Source organism: Hyperoodon ampullatus (genome assembly GCF_949752795.1).
Source record: "Hyperoodon ampullatus genome assembly, chromosome: 1".
NCBI classification, from domain to species: domain Eukaryota; kingdom Metazoa; phylum Chordata; class Mammalia; order Artiodactyla; family Ziphiidae; genus Hyperoodon; species Hyperoodon ampullatus.
Genome location: NC_136914.1, coordinates 63,355,889 through 63,373,403, shown reverse-complemented (window position 1 = coordinate 63,373,403; position 17,515 = coordinate 63,355,889). Strand labels below are relative to the sequence as shown.

The 17,515-nt window shown below is 37.5% G+C and overlaps 1 protein-coding gene across 3 annotated transcripts in view; it reads right to left on the bottom strand.

Annotated features, from left to right (window-relative positions):
• ADK (adenosine kinase) overlaps window positions 1-17,515 on the bottom strand; it is a gene marked incomplete at both ends in the record, with an annotated part of 516,283 nt that overhangs the window by 267,602 nt on the left and 231,166 nt on the right. The window lies entirely within an intron of this gene.

The window sequence follows — 17,515 nt, the reverse complement described above, 5'->3', positions numbered from 1 at the left end:
TTGTGAAATGAAAGGACACAAAAATTGAGAGAATTTGTTTACATAAGTTTGAGAGAAAATTAAGTGCACTCAATTGCACTAAGTGCAGTGAAATGGCAGATTTGGGGGCAGTGACACTTGGAGGTGCAAAGGTTAGGAGAATTCCATGTCATCACAGAATATGAGATTTTTAGATTTCATGCACAGAACTGTAAGGGATGACAGTGTACAGCATGTAGACTTGATAGAGAATGATTTAAAAAGAACCAGGTTCAACAAACTCTGAAAATGGATGATGGCTGGGTTCATAACAGTTAAATTATCCCTTACCTTCTTGTTGGGAAATTCTAGATAGATACCTTTACAAGCCACAATAAAATTCACTTAAAGATTTTTATACTTCAAAAATATAAAAAGAAATAATTAAAATGTGCATTTTTCCTGCTTCTGTTGGACCAATAAGAAATATACAATTTTAAAAAATGATTGCCAAAAGAGGGAAATGTTTAATTGTCTTGAAAAGGGATATTAGATCAAGATCACCATTTCACAAAATTATATTCTGTTTTTCAAATAATGTCTAGTATTATTAACTTGAACTGAAAGTATTTATTCATAAAAAAGTTTTATTTCTTCAAAAAAGTAAGGTAAGTGATTTGAAAGTTCAAGAAACATATTCTAAACCAATGCTATAAAGAAATACTAAGCATTCAATAAATGCATACTGACTCAGAATACAAGGATCTGAAACATATGTACAAAATAATGCTGGGATTGAATATCATCACTGTTCTGAGCAGAGCAAGAAAAAACAATAACTGACAGTATAAGTGATGTGAAAATATGAATGGAATTTTTACTAAAATAAAAAATACTGATTATCATAAATGTCCCATTTATTAGATAAGTTAAGGATTTAAATAAGAGTAACAAATGATCATAGGGGCACTCAATAACTAAAAATAGAGTATAAAACAGACAACTACTACTTCAAGGATTATAATTCTTCATTTAGTTAACTTTTAACAACTACAAACATTTTCCCAGGAGTCAACTGATATCAAAAGTTACTAATTAATAGACACAAAAAAAGCCTATTATTCAGAGAAACTGCTACTTGGAAAAGTAGACAAAAAATATAGAATGTTTCTGTTCCCGAATAATTCATTGCCCATTTCTCAGAAATAACTGGTACATGGTGAAAATTCCCTGATAGTTAAGACATATACCTTATTAAAAGATGTAATTTTTAAAAGCCACAAACAAACAAAAAGATGTAATTAGTCTCCAGAAATTACATGCAATGACAGAGAACAGACATTCAAATTAAGTTTGTAAAGCAAACCCTTTAGATAAAGCAGAAAAATGTTATATTTACAAACTTTTCATTTGGAAAGTAGTATATGTCAGATTTATTACATCTTTGAAAAATTTGGAGGTAACATAAAAGATATTAAGAGATATATGAATTCTCTCTTGCAAAACCTAATCTCTTTCATGCATTTAGCATTATGGCTAAGCTTTTCAGTTTTTCCTGAACATAAGTCAAAATAAATATATGACCTTTCAAAATCTGTATGTTAGAAATCTAATCTAAAACACTTCAGAAAGTTGAGGGTAACTGACTATCTTTGGGGTGGGGGGTGAAGAAAACTTCAGATTATAATTTTTCCTTTCCAAATCCAAAAGTTACAATTTCTAATATATATATTTCATTGTGAATTTACTTTTCATCACAATCTGTTGCTTGAAAAGGAAACACCATGATTAAAAACATACTAGACAATCAGTAAAGGTACGCTCAAACCAACAGTTTAACACATCTCCATGATAACAAATTGCAATTTATTATTTTCAAATTACCTCAAAATTACTCCATACAATCTTCAAATATATTAATCAAAGATTCTTAATAATAAATAATTCTTAAATATCCTCTACACTAAACACACATATCTCAAACTCACCTCTAACCCTAATGTGTTAGACCAACTGTATACCAGAAGAAACTGGAAAACAGTCAAAAAGGTTCAAAAGATGTTGCTCACTCAAATTTTGGAATGCCGACCCAAAACATTATGGTTAACAAGAAAACAAATTGGTCAAGGCTATGAATACTCAAGCTGGTTGTGCTTTGCAAAGAAATAATGTTGACTGGTATCCAACACTCTATACTACACTCATAACTTTTGTTCAGTGATGTTTAGTCATTTTTTAGAGATCTTGTGATTAAAAAAAAAGTCAACTCACTTACTGTTATGTTGACCAAATTCCTTTACTTTTTTTTTTTTCTTGCAGTATGCGGGCCTCTCACCATTGTGGCCTCTCCCGTTGCGGAGCACAGGCTCTGGACGCGCAGGCCCAGCGGCCATGGCTCACAGGCCCAGCCACTCCGTGGCATGTGGGATCTTCCTGGACCAGGGCACGAACCCATGTCCCCTGTATCAGCAGGCGGACTCTCAACCACTGCGCCACCAGGGAAGCCCTCCTTTACTTTTTTGCATTGTTTGTTGATTAAATCATTTCACAGAGGTTTAAATGATAAAAATTTATTTATATGAATATAAGGTATAAAATTGTGTAGGTTCTGACCTATGTATATATACAGGTCTTGTACATCTTTTGAAAGATTTGTCCCCAAGTATTTTATATTATGGATATTATGGTAAACATTGCTTTTATTAAATTTCAAATTTGTTGTTGCTAATAGAGAAAAATACACCTGATTTTAAAATGTTGATCTTGAATCCTATAAGCGTGCTAAAACTCAATTATCAGTTCTAGTATCTTTTTGTAGATTCTATAGGATAATGAACAGAAATGATCGTATCACTGACAAACGATGACAGATTTACTTCAGCTTTTCTAATCTAGATGCTTTTCTTTTTATTGACTAATGGCTCTAGCTAGAACCTGCAGTACAGTTTTGAACAGGTGGTGAAAGTGGACATCCTAGTCTTCTTCCTAATCTTAACAGGGAAGCATTTAGTCTTTCAACAATAAGTACAGTGTTACCATTGGTTCTTCATGGATTTTAAGAGAAATGGATATTGGATTTTGTCAACTATTTTTTCTGCATCTATAAGACATGATCATATGGTTTTCCCATGATCATTATTTCAGGTGAGAGGGTAAATCCAGTACTTGTTACGCCATCTTGTTAGAAAGAGGGAGCCCCAAATTCCTTTAGCTGTGAATAATGAAAAAGATAAGTGCATTCACTGAATCAAAGTAAGTATGCAAATATACAGCTAATATTTGCTAAAGACCCACTTCTAACTCTTTAACTGTTAATGAATTAACAGGCCCTTAGATAAAATGGCTAATGTCAGTATGAACAGTAACCAATATCCCACAGCAAAATATGGTAAATGTATTATATTCCAACATACTGTATGATGAGTGGCAATAACATTTCAAATAGCAATTTGAAGTAGACCAGTGAATTCTGGCAGAGGTAGAAAGTGTAAATATGAAGCCCACTTATGTCAAAAGCATTTATCATGATTATGTTAGAAGCATTTGATGTATGATATTGAGATGAATCATGCATAGCCTCATTTATATAAATGTTCACAGAAAAATAAAGAAATATTAAGTTAAAAAAAAAGACTTCAAAAGGTCAACTAGATAAGCCTCACTGGCTCTAACCAATTACAGTTAATTCTTGTTATTCAAGGTACTTATGTTGTACAAAGTTATTATGAACACTGAATTCATGAATACTGAACCACTGTTCCAACCAACATCAATACATAACTTTGTTTTACGTGTGTTTCGGTTTAGACATATATTTATACTTATATATCTATATATAATCATAACTGCATGTAAAATATTTATCTATATATATGCACAAATTTATATTTGGCTCATTAACATTGATCTCATGGTCAACAGCACTATAACTCATGTCTGAAAAAAGTGTACCTAACAGTATTTTCTCCATAAGGCACATCACAGCCTTCTAGATCTTAGAAACAATAGAGAGCATTTCAGCACTATGCTTGGGGACGATATTAAGCAACAAAATCATCAACAAAAAGAAATGCAGGGCTTCCCTGCTGGCACAGTGGTTGAGAGTCCACCTACCGATGCAGGGGACACAGGTTCGTGCCCCGGTCCGGGAAGATCCCACATGCCGCAGAGCGGCTGGGCCTATGAGCCATGGCCGCTGAGCCTGAGCATCCGGAGCCTGTGCTCTGCAACGGGAGAGGCCACAACGGTGAGAGGCCCGTGTTCCGCAAAAAAAAAAAAAAAAAAAAGGTACTGGATATTTTAGTACTAAGATTAAAAAATAATTTGCTGCATTTTAAGTACAGAGAGTCCAGACACACTGATAATGTTCAAATAGTTATTAAAAATGAGACTATAATAATAAAGAACGTCAAAGATCAAAATGTAACTCTTCTTTGATAATCATTAAGTCTAGAAATATGTTGAATCTGATCATTTAAAAGGTATTTCTGAGTTAAAAACAAAACACAAACAAATCTAATAAAAAATGGCTAAATAAGTTGAATACACATTACACCAAAGAAAATATACAAATGGCCAACAAGTGCATAAAAAGATGTTCAATATGATTAGTCATTATGGGAAATAAAAACATGATGATGAAATACCACTTCATAACCATAAGGTTGTTCATAATTTTAAAAAAAAGGAAAAAAAGAAATGGTGGGGGGATAGTACTGGCAAGGATGTGTACAAATTGGAACCCTCATACATTGCTGGTGAAAACGTATACTGCTGCTGCCACTGTGGAAACAGTTTGGTGGTTCCTTGAAAAGTTAAATGCAAATTTACCATATGATCCAGCAATTAAATTCCTAGGTATATAATCATACAAATCAAAAAGAGGCATTTAAACGATCTAAACAACCCAAATGTCCATCAACTAATAGGTAACAGAATATATCCATACGATGGAGTATTATTCAGCTACAGAAAGGAATGAAGTGCTAATATATATGACAACCTAGATGAACCTCAAAAATATTATAAGTCAAAGAAGCCAAATAGAAAAGGTCATATAAAGCAATGATTTCATTTACATGAAACACTCAGAACTGGTAAATCCATAGTGAAAGATAACCTACCAGTGGTTGTCAGGGGCTGGCAGGAGGGGAGAAAGGGGAAGGACTGCTTTCATTCTGGGGTTTCCATTTAGAGAGATAAAAACACATCTTGGAACTAGATGGGAGTATGATTGTACAACACTGTGAACGTAGTAAATTCTACTGAATTGCACTTTAAGTGATTTGTTTTATGTTATATGAATTTTTACCTCTGTAAAAAAAAGAACATAGGGCTTCCCTGGTGGCGCAGTGGTTGGGAGTCCGCCTGCCGATGCAGGGGACACGGGTTCGTGCCCCGGTCCGGGAAGATCCCACATGCCTCGGAGCGGCTGGGCCCGTGAGCCATGGCCGCTGAGCCTGCGTGTCCGGAGACTGTGCTCCGCAACGGGAGAGGCCACAACAGTGAGAGGCCCGCGTACCGCAAAAAAAAAAAAAAAAAAAAAAGAACATAAAAAAGAAAGATAAGACTCTGTATCCGAACTATTAATGTTACCCACTGAAGCATTCTGAAGGAGTAACATGACAAAATTTGTCTTTCAGTAGGGTTTTCACAGCAGCTCCATTAGAAAACAAATTGGTGGAGAGCCACATTAGCTGAAGATAAAACAGAGGAAAATCATTCTATAACCTGGAAGAGAAGAGAAAAAACTAGGGTAAGGGAGGAAGGAGTGTCAGAGAAAGATAGTGGGGAACAGTGATAGCCGGGGGAAGACTTTCTAAGACTGCCAGGCAGATAAAGGAGAGGAAATCACAAAGAGGGCCTGTGACACTCCAGCTTAGTGACAGAATATATCAGAAAAAGAGTTGGAATTCATTTGCTAAGAGGCTATGAGAGACCTTCAAGATGGCGGAGGAGTAAGACATGGAGATCACATTCCTTCCCACAAATACATCAGAAATACATCTACATGTGGAACAGCTCCTACAGAACACCTACTGAATGCTGGCAGAAGACCTCAGACTTCCCAAAAGACATATATTTTTTTTCCTTTTTCTCTTTTTGTGAGTGTGTATGTGTATGCTTCTTTGTGTGATTTTGTCTGTATTGCTTTGCTTTTACCATTTGTCCCAGGGTTCTGTCTGTCCGTTTCTTTTCTTTTATTACTTTTTAACTTTTTAATTTTTAATAATTTTTTAATTTTTAATTTTAATAACTTTATTGTATTTTATTTTTTTTCTTTCTTCTCCCTTTTCTTCTGAGCCGTGTGGCTGACAAACTCTTGGTGCTCCGGCCAGCTGTCAGGCCTGTGCCTCTGAGTGGGGGACAGCCGAGTTCAGGACATTGGTCCACCAAGACCTCCCAGCTCCACATAATATCAAACGGCCAAAGCTCTCCCAGAGATCTCCGTCTCAACGCTAAGATCCAGCTCCACTCAATTACCAGCAAGCTACAGTGCTGGACTCCCTATGCCAAACAACTAGCAAGTCTGGAACACAATCCCACCTATTAGCAGAGAGGCTGCCTAAAATCATAATAAGGTCACAGACACCCCAAAACACACCACAGGACGCAGTCCTGTCCTCCAGAAACACAAGCTCCAGCCTCATCCACCAGAACACAGGCACCAGTCCCCTCCACCAGGAAGCCTACACAACCCACTGAACCAACCTTAGCCACTGGAGGCAGATACCAAAAACAATGGGAACTACGAGCCTGCAGTCGGCGAAAAGGAAACCCCAAACACTGTAAGTTAAGAAAAATGAGAAGACAGAGAAACACAGAGCAGAGGAAGGAGTAAGGTAAAAACCCACCAGACCAAACAAATGAAGAGGAAATAGCCAGTCTACCTGAAAAAGAATTCAGAGTAATGATAGTAAAGATGATCCAAAATCTTGGAAATAGAATAGAGAAAATACAAGAAACGTTTAACAAGGACCTAGAAGAACAAAAGAGCAAACAAACAATGATGAAAAACACAATAAATGAAATAAATAATTCTCTAAAAGGGATCAATAGCAGAATAACTGAGGCACAAGAACGAATAAGTGATCTGGAAGATAAAAATAGTGGAAATAACTACCGCAGAGCAGAATAAAGAAAAAAAAATGAAAAGAATTGAGGACAGTCTCAGAGACCTCTGGGACAACATTAAATGCACCAACATTCGAATTATAGGGGTCCCAGAAGAAGAAGAGAAAAAGAAAGGGACTGAGAAAATATTTGAAGATATTATAGTTGAAAACTTCCCTAATATGGGAAAGAAAAAAGTCAATCAAGTCCAGGAAGCACAGAGAGTCCCGTACAGCATAAATCTAAGGAGAAACACTCCAAAACACATATTACACAAACTATCAAAAATTAAACACAAAGAAAAAATATTAAAAGCAGAAAGGGAAAACACCAAATAACATACAAGGGAATCCCCATAAGATGAAGAGCTGATCTTTCAGCAGAAACTCTGCAAGCCAGAAGGGAGTGGCAGGACATATTTAAAGTGATGAAAGGGAAAAACCTACAATCAAGATTACTCTACCCAGCAAGGACCTCATTCAGATTACATAGAGAAATTAAAACCTTTACAGACAAGCATAAGCTAAGAGAATTCAGCACAACCAAACCAGCTTTACAACAAATGCTAAAGGAACTACTCTAGGCAGGAAACACAAGAGAAGGAAAAAACCTACAATAACAAACCCAAAACAATTAAGAAAATGGTAATAGGAACATACATATCGATAACAACCTTAAACGTAAATGGATTAAATGCTCCCACCAAAAGACACAGACTGGCTGAATGGATACAAAAACAAGACCCATATATATGCTGTCAATAAGAGACCCACTTCAGACCTAGGGACGCATACAGACTGAAAATGAGTGGAGGGAAGTAACAACTGACACTGCAGAAATACAAAGGATCATGAGAGATTACTACAAGCAACTCTATGCCAATAAAATGGACAACCTGGAAGAAATGGACAAATTCTTAGAAAAGCACAACCTTCTGAGACTGAACCAGGGAGACAGAAAATATAAACAGACAAATCACAAGCACTGAAATTGAGACTGAGATTAAAAATCTTCCAACAAACAAAAGCCCAGGACCAGATGGCTTCACAGGTGAATTCTATCAAACATCTAGAGAAGAGCTAACACCTATCCTTCTCAAACTCTTCCAAAATATAGCAGAGGAAAGAACACTCCCAAACTCATTCTACGAGGCCACCATCACCCTGATACCAATCCCAGACAAACATGTCACAAAGAAAGAAAACTACAGGCCAATATCACTGATGAATACAGATGCAAAAATCCTCAACAAAATACTAGCAAACAGAATCCAACAAAACATTAAAAGGATCATACACCATGATCAAGTGGGGTTTATCCCAGGAATGCAAGGATTCTTCAATATATGCAAATCAATCAATGTGATAAACCATATTAAAAAATTGAAGGAAAAAAACCATATGATCAGCACAATGGATGCAGAAGAAGCTTTAAAAAAATTCAACACCCATTTTTGATAAAAACCCTCCAGAAAGTAGGCACAGAGGGAACTTACCTCAACATAATAAAGGCTATATATGATAAACCCCCAGCCAACACTGTTCTCAGTGGTGAAAAACTGAAACCATTTCCTCTAAGATCAAGAACAAGAAAAGGTTGTCCACTCTCACCATTATTATTCAACATAGTTTTGGAAGTTTTAGCCACAACAATCAGAGAAGAAAAAGAAATAAAAGGAATCCAAATCAGAAAGGAAGAAGTAAAGCTGTCACTGTTTGCAGATGACATGATACTATATATAGAGAATCCTAAAGGTGCTACCAGAAAACTACTAGAGCTAATCAATGAATTTGGTAAAGTAGCAGGATACAAAATTAACGCACAGAAATGTCTTCCATTCCTATATACTAATGATGAAAAAGCTGAAAGAGAAATTAAAGAAACAATCCCACTTACCACTGCAACAAAAAGAATAAAATACCTAGAATAAACCTACCTAAGGAGACAAAAGACCTGTATGCAGAAAACTATAAGACACTGGAGAAAGAAACTAAAGATGATACAAACAGATGGAGAGAAATACCATGTTCTTGGATTGGAAAAATAAACATTGTGAAAATGACTATACTACCCAAAGCAATCTACAGATTCAATGCAATCCCTAACAAACTACCAATGGCATTTTTCACAGAACTAAAACAAAAAATTTCACAATTTGTATGGAAACACAAAAGAGCCCAAATAGCCAAAGCAATCTTGAGAAAGAAAAACAGGGCAGGAGGAATCAGGCTTCTGGACTTCAGACTATACTACAAAGCTACAGTAATCAAGACAGTGTGGTACTGCACAAAAATAGAAATATAGATCAATGGGACAGGATAGAAAGCCCAGAGATAAACTCATGCACATATGGTCACCTTATTTTTGATAAAGGAGGCAAGAACATACAATGGAGAAAAGACAGTCTCTTCAATAAGTGGTGCTGGGAAAACTGGACAGCTACAGGTAAAAGAATTAAATTAGAACACTCCCTAACACCATACACAAAAATAAACTCAAAATGGATTAAAGACTTAAATGTAAGGCCAGACACTCTAAAATTCTTAGAGGAAAACATAGGTAGGAGACGGGCGTGGGACGCTGGGGTTGCTGCTGCCGCCGCCATGAGGCCTGTGTGTGAGCGCAAGTCACTGTCCACGCCCCCCTTCCAGGGAGCCTGTGCAGCCCGCCACTGCCGGGGTCCCGGGATCCAGGGACGGCTTCCCCGGGAAACCGCAACGAGCGCCTCGGGCTGGTGCAATGTCATGCCGGACTCTGCCGCCGCAGGCTCGCCCCGCACTGCGTGCCCCTCCCTCCCCCCCGGCCTGAGTGAGCCAGAGGCCCCGAATCAGCAGCTCCTTTAAACCCGTCCTGTCTGAGCGAAGAACAGACGCCCTCCAGCGACCCACACGCAGAGGCGGGGCAAAATCCAAAGCTGAGACCCGGGAACTGTGAGAACAAAGAAGAGACAGGGAAATCTCTCTGTGCAGCCTCAGAAGCAGTGGATTAAAGCTCCACAATCAACTTGAAGTACCCTGCATCTGTGGAATACATGAATAGACAACAAATCATCCCAAATTGAGGAGATGGACTTTGAGGACAAGATTTAAGATTTTTTCCCCTTTTCCTCTTTTTACAACGAATTATCCCAAATTGAGGAGGTGGACTTTGAGAGCAAGATTTAAGACTTTTTCCCCTTTTCCTCTTTTTACAACGAATTATCCCAAATTGAGGAGGTGGACTTTGAGAGCAAGATTCACGATTTTTCCCCCCTGTTCTCCTTTTGTGAATGTGTATGTGTATGCTTCTGTGTGAGATTTTCTCTGTATAGCTTTGCTTCCACCATTTGTCCCAGGGTTCTATCCGTCTGTTTTTTTTTAATAAATTACTTTTTTATTTTAATAAAGCTACTATATTTTATCATACTTTATTCTATTTTACTTTATCTTCTCTTTCTTTTTTCCTACCTTCCCTTCCTCCCTCCCTCCGCCCCTCCCTTCTTTCCTTCTTTCCTTCCTCCCTCCCTCCCTCCTGTCTTCCTTTCTCTTTCTTTTTCTTACCATCCTCCCTCCCTCCCACCTTTCCTTCCTCTCTCCCTAACTCCCTCCTTTCTTTCTTTCTTTCTCTCCTTCCTCCCTCCCTCCTTTCTTTCTTTCTTTCCTCCTTCCTTCCTTCCTTTCTTTCCTTCTTTCTTTCTTTCTTTCTCTCTTTCTTTCTTCTACTAATTCTTTCTTTCTACTTTTTCTCCCTTTTATTCTGAGCCGGGTAGATGAAAGGCCCTTGGTGCTGCAGCCAGGACTCAGTGCTGTGCCTCTGAAGTGGGAGAGCCAACGTCAGAACACGGGTCGACAAGAGACCTCCCAGCTCCACATAATATCAAGCGGTGAAAATCTCCCAGAGATCTCCATCTCAACACCAGCACCCAGCTTCAGTCAACGACCAGCAAGCTACAGTGCTGGTCACCCTATGCCAAGCAACTAGCAAGACAGGAACACAACCCCACCCATTAGCAGAGAGGCTGCCTAAAAACATAATAAGGCCACAGGCACCCCAAAACACACCACCAGACGTGGACCTGTCCACCAGAAAGACAAGATCGAGCTTCAACCACCAGAACACAAGCACTAGTCCCCCCCACCAGGAAGCCTATACAAGCTACTGAAATAACCTTAGCCACTGGGGACAGACACCAAAGACAATGGGAACTACGAATCTGCAGCCTGCAAAAAGGAGACCCCAAACTCAGTAAGATAAGCAAAATGAGAAGACAGAAAAACACACAGCAGGAGAAGGAGCAAGATAAAAACCCACCACACCTAACAAATGAAGAGGTAATAGGCAGTCTACCTGAAAAAGAATTCAGAATAATGATAGTAAAGATGATCCAAGATTCTATTTCCAAGATCCAAAATCTTGGAAATAGAATAGACAAAATGCAAGAAACAGTTAACAAGGACCTAGAAGAACTAAAGATGAATCAAGCATCGATTATAAACACAATAGATGAAATGAAAAATACTCTAGATGGGATCAATAGCAGAATAACTGAGGCAGAAGAACGGATAAGTGACGTGGAAGATAAAATAGTGGAAATAACTGATGCAGAGAAAAATAAAGAAAAAAGAATGAAAAGAACAGAGGACAGTCTCAGAGACCTCTGGGACAACATTAAACGCACCAACATTCGAATTATAGGGGTTCCAGAAGAAGAAGAGAAAAAGAAAGGGACTGAGAAAATATTTGAAGAGATTATAGTTGAAAACTTCCCTAATATGGGAAAGGAAATAGTTAATCAAGTCCAGGAGGCACAGAGAGTCCCATACAGAATAAATCCAAGGAGAAATACGCCAAGACACATATTAATCAAACTGTCAAAAATTAAACACAAAGAAATCATATTAAAAGCAGCAAGAGAAAAACAACAAATAATACACAAGGGAATCCCCATCAGGATAACAGCTGACCTCTCAGCAGAAACTCTACAAGCTAGAAGGGAGTGTCAGGACATATTTAAAGTGATGAAGGAGAAAAACCTGCAACCAAGATTACTCTACCCAGCAAGGATCTCATTCAGATTTGATGGAGAAATTAAAACCTTTACAGACAAGCAAAAGCTGAGAGAGTTCAGCACCACCAAACCAGCTTTACAACAAATACTAAAGGAACTTCTCTAGGCAAGAAACACAACAGAAGGAAAATACTTACAATAACAAACCCAAAACAATTATGGAAATGGGAATAGGAACACACATATCAATAATTACCTTAAATGTAAAAGGACTAAATGCTCCCACCAAAAGACACAGATTGGCTGAATGGATACAAAAACAAGACCCATATATATGCTGTCTACAAGAGACCCACTTCAGACCTAGAGACACATACAGATTGAAAGTAAGGGGATGGAAAAAGATATTCCATGCAAATGGAAATCAAAAGAAAGCTGGAGTAGCAATTCTTATATCAGACAAAATAGACTTTAAAATAAAGACTATTAGAAGAGACAAAGAAGGACACTACATAATGATCAAGGGATCGATCCAAGAAGAAGATATAACAATTGTAAATATTTATGTACCCAACATAGGAGCACCTCAATACATAAGGCAAATACTAACAGCCATAAAAGGGGAAATCGACAGTAACACACTCATAGTAGGGGACTTTAACACCCCACTCTCACCAATGGACAGATCATCCAAAATGAAAATAAATAAGAAAACACAAGCTTTAAATGATACATTAAACAAGATGGACTTAATTGATATTTATAGGACATTCCATCCAAAAACAACAGAATACACATTTTTCTCAAGTGCTCATGGAACATTCTCCAGGATAGATCATATCTTGGGTCACAAATCAAGCCTTGGTAAATGTAAGAAAATTGAAATTGTATCAAGTATCTTTTCCGACCACAATGCTATGAGACTAGACATCAGTTACAGGAAAAGATCTGTAAAAAATACAAACACATGGAGGTTAAACAATACACTACTTAATAACGAAGTGATCACTGAAGAAATCAAAGAGGAAATTAAAAAATACTTAGAAACAAATGACGATGGAGACACGACGACCCAAAACCTATGGGATTCAGCAAAAGCAGTTCTAAGAGGGAAGTTTATAGCAATACAAGCCCACCTTAAGAAACAGGAAACATCTCGAGTAAGCAACCTGACCCTGCACCTAAAGCAATTAGAGAAAGAAGAACAAAAAACCCCCAAAGTTAGCAGAAGGAAAGAAATCATAAAGATCAGATCAGAAATAAATGAAAAAGAAATGAAGGAAACGATAGCAAAGATCAATAAAACTAAAAGCTGGTTCTATGAGAAGATAAACAAAATTGATAAACCATTAGCCAGACTTATCAAGAAAAAAAGGGAGAAGACTCAAATCAATAGAATTAGAAATGAAAAAGGAGAAGTAACAACTGACACTGCAGAAATACAAAAGATCATGAGAGATTACTACATGCAACTCTATGCCAATAAAATGGACAACCTGGAAGAAATGGACAAATTCTTAGAAATGCACAACCTGCCAAGACTGACTCAGGAAGAAATAGAAAATATGAATAGACCAATCACAAGCACTGAAATTGAAACTGTGATAAAAAAATCTTCCAACAAACAAAAGCCCAGGACCAGATGGCTTCACAGGCAAATTCTATCAAACATTTAGAGAAGAGCTAACACCTGTCCTTCTCAAACTCTTTCAAAATATAGCAGAGGGAGGAGCACTCCCAAACTCATTCTACGAGGCCACCATCACCTTGATACCAAAACCAGGCAAGGATGTCACAAAGAAAGAAAATTACAGGCCAATATCACTGATGAACATTGATGCAAAAATCCTCAACAAAATACTAGCAAACAGAATCCAACAGCACATTAAAAGGATCATACACCATGATCAAGTGGGGTTTATTCCAGGAATGCAAGGATTCTTCAATATACGCAAATCAATCAACGTGATACACCATATTAACAAATTGAAGGAGAAAAACCATATGATCATCTCAATAGATGCAGAGAAAGCTTTCGACAAAATTCAACACCCATTTATGATAAAAACCCTGCAGAAAGTAGGCATAGAGGGAACTTTCCTCAACATAATAAAGGCCATATATGACAAACACACAGCCAACATAGTCCTCAATGGTGAAAAACTGAAACCATTTCCACTAAGATCAGGAACAAGACAAGGCTGCCCACTCTCACCACTCTTATTCAACTTAGTTTTGGATGTTTTAGCCACAGCAATCAGAGAAGAAAAGGAAATAAAAGGAATACAAATCAGAAAAGAAGAAGTAAAGCTGTCACTGCTTGCAGATGACATGATACTATACATAGAGAATCCTAAAGATGCTACCAGAAAACTACTAGAGCTAATCAATGAATTCGGTAAAGTAGCAGGATACAAGATTAATGCACAGAAATCTCTGGCATTCCTGTACACTAATGATGAAAAATCTGAAAGTGAAATCAAGAAAACACTCCCATTTATCATTGCAACAAAAAGAATAAAATATCTAGGAATAAACCTACCTAAAGAGACAAAAGACCTGTATGCAGAAAATTATAAGACACTGATGAAAGAAATTAAAGATGATACAAATAGATGGAGAGATATACCATGTTCCTGGATTGGAAGAAACAATATTGTGAAAATGACTCTACTACCCAAAGCAATCTACAGATTCAATGCAATCCCTATCAAACTACCACTGGCATTTTTCACAGAACTAGAACAAAAAATTTCAAAATTTGTTTGGAAAAACAAAAGACCCCGAATAGCCAAAGCAATCTTGAGAACAAAAAACGGAGCTGGAGGAATCAGGCTCCCTGACTTCAGACTATACTACAAAGCTACAGTAATCAAGACAGTGTGGTACTGGCACAAAAACAGAAAGATAGATCAATGGAACAGGATAGAAAGCCCAGAGATAAACCCACGCACATATGGTCAACTTATCTTTGATAAAGGAGGCAGGAATGTACAGTGGAGAAAGGACAGCCTCTTCAATAAGTGGTGCTGGGAAAACTGGACAGGGACATGTAAAAGTATGAGATTAGATCATTCCCTAACAGCATACACAAAAATAAGCTCAAAATGGATTAAAGACCTAAATGTAAGGCCAGAAACTATCAAACTCTTAGAGGAAAACATAGGCAGAACACTCTATGACATAAATCACAGTAAGATCCTTTTGGACCCACCTCCTAGAGAAATGGAAATAAAAACAAAGATAAACAAATGGGACCTAATGAAACTTCAAAGCTTTTGCACAGCAAAGGAAACCATAAACAAGACCAAAAGACAACCCTCAGAATGGGAGAAAATATTTGCAAATGAAGCAATTGACAAAGGGTTAATCTCCAAAATTTATAAGCAGCTCATGCAGCTCAATAGCAAAAAAACAAACAACCCAACCCAAAAATGGGCAGAAGACTGAAATAGGCATTTCTCCAAAGAAGATATACAGACTGCCAACAAACACATGAAAGAATGCTCAACATCATTAATCATTAGAGAAATGCAAATCAAAACTACAATGAGATATCATCTCACACCAGTCAGAATGGCCATCATCAAGAAATCTAGAAACAATAAATGCTGGAGAGGGTGTGGAGAAAAGGGAACACTCTTGCACTGCTGGTGGGAATGTGAATTGGTACAGCCACTATGGAGAACGGTATGGAGGTTCCTTAAAAATCTAAAAATACAACTACCATATGACCCAGTAATCCCACTACTAGGCATATACCCTGAGAGAACCATAATTCAAAAAGAGACATGTACCAAAATGTTCATTGCAGCTCTATTCACAATAGCCCGGAGATGGAAACAACCTAAGTGTCCATCATCGGATGAATGGATAAAGAAGATGTGGCACATATATACAATGGAATATTACTCAGCCATAAAAAGAAATGAAACTGAGCTATTTGTAATGAGGTGGATAGACCTAGAGGCTGTCATACAGAGTGAAGTAAGTCAGAAAGAGAAAGACAAATACCATATGCTAACACATATATATGAAATTTAAGAAAAAAAAATGTCATGAAGAACCTAGGGGTAAAACAGGAATAAAGACACAGACCTACTTGAGAATGGATTTGAGGATATGGGAAGGGGGAAGTATAAGCTGTGACAAAGCAAGAGACAGGCATGGACATATATACAGTACCAAACGTAAGGTAGATAGATAGTGGGAAGCGGCCGCATAGCACAGGGAGATGAGCTCGGTGCTTGGTGACCGCCTGGAGGGGTGGGATAGGGAGGGTGGGAGGGAGGGAGACGCAAGAGGGAAGGGATGTGGGAACAGATGTATATGTATGACTGATTCACTTTGTTATAAAGCAGAAACTAATTAGAAAAAAAATAGGCAGAACACACCATGACATAAATCTCATCAAGATCCTTTTTGACCCACCTCATAGAGAAATGGAAATAAAAACAAAAATAAACAAATGGGACCTAATGAAATTTAAAAGTTTTTGCACAGCAAAGGAAAACATAAACAAGACAAAAAGGCAACCCTCAGAATGGGAGAAAATATTTGCTAATGAAGCAACTAACCAAGGATTAATCTTTAAAATTTACAAGCAGCTCATGCAGCTCAATATCAAAAAAACAAACAACCCAATTAAAAATAGGCAGAAGACCTAAATAGACATTTCTCCAAAGAAGATATACAGTTGCCAACAAACACATGAAAGGATGCTTAACATCACTAATCATTAGAGAAATGCAAATCAAAACTACAATGAGGTATCACCTCACACCAGTCAGAATGGCCATCATCAAAAATCTACAAACAATAAATACTGGAGAGGGTGTGGAGAAAAGGGAACCCTCTTGCACTGTTGGTGGTAATGTAAATAGATTCAGCCACTATGGAGAACAGTATGGAGGTTCCTTAAAAAACTAAAAACAGAACTACCATACGACCCAGCAATCCCACTACTGGGCATATACCCTGAGAAAACCATAATTCAAAAAGAGTCATGTACCACAATGTTCACTGCAGCTCTATTTATAATAGCCAGGACGTGGAAGCAATCTAAGTGTCCATCGACAGATGAATGGATAAAGATGTGGCATATATATACAATGGAATATTACTCAGCCACAAAAAGAAACGAAATTGAGTTATTTGTAGTGAGGTGAATGGACCTAGAGTCTGTCATACAGAGTGAAGTCATAAAGAAAAAAACAAATACCGTATGCTAACACATATATATGGAACCTAAAAAAAAAAAAGGGGAGTTCTGAAGAAGCTAGAGGCAGGACAGGAATAAAGATGCAGATATAGAGAAGGGACTTGAGGACACGGGGAGTGGGAAGGGTAAGCTGGGGTGAAGTGAGAGAGTGGTATGGACATATATACACTACCAAATGTAAAATAGATAACTAGTGGGAAGCAGCCACATAGCACAGGGAGATCAGCTCAGTGCAT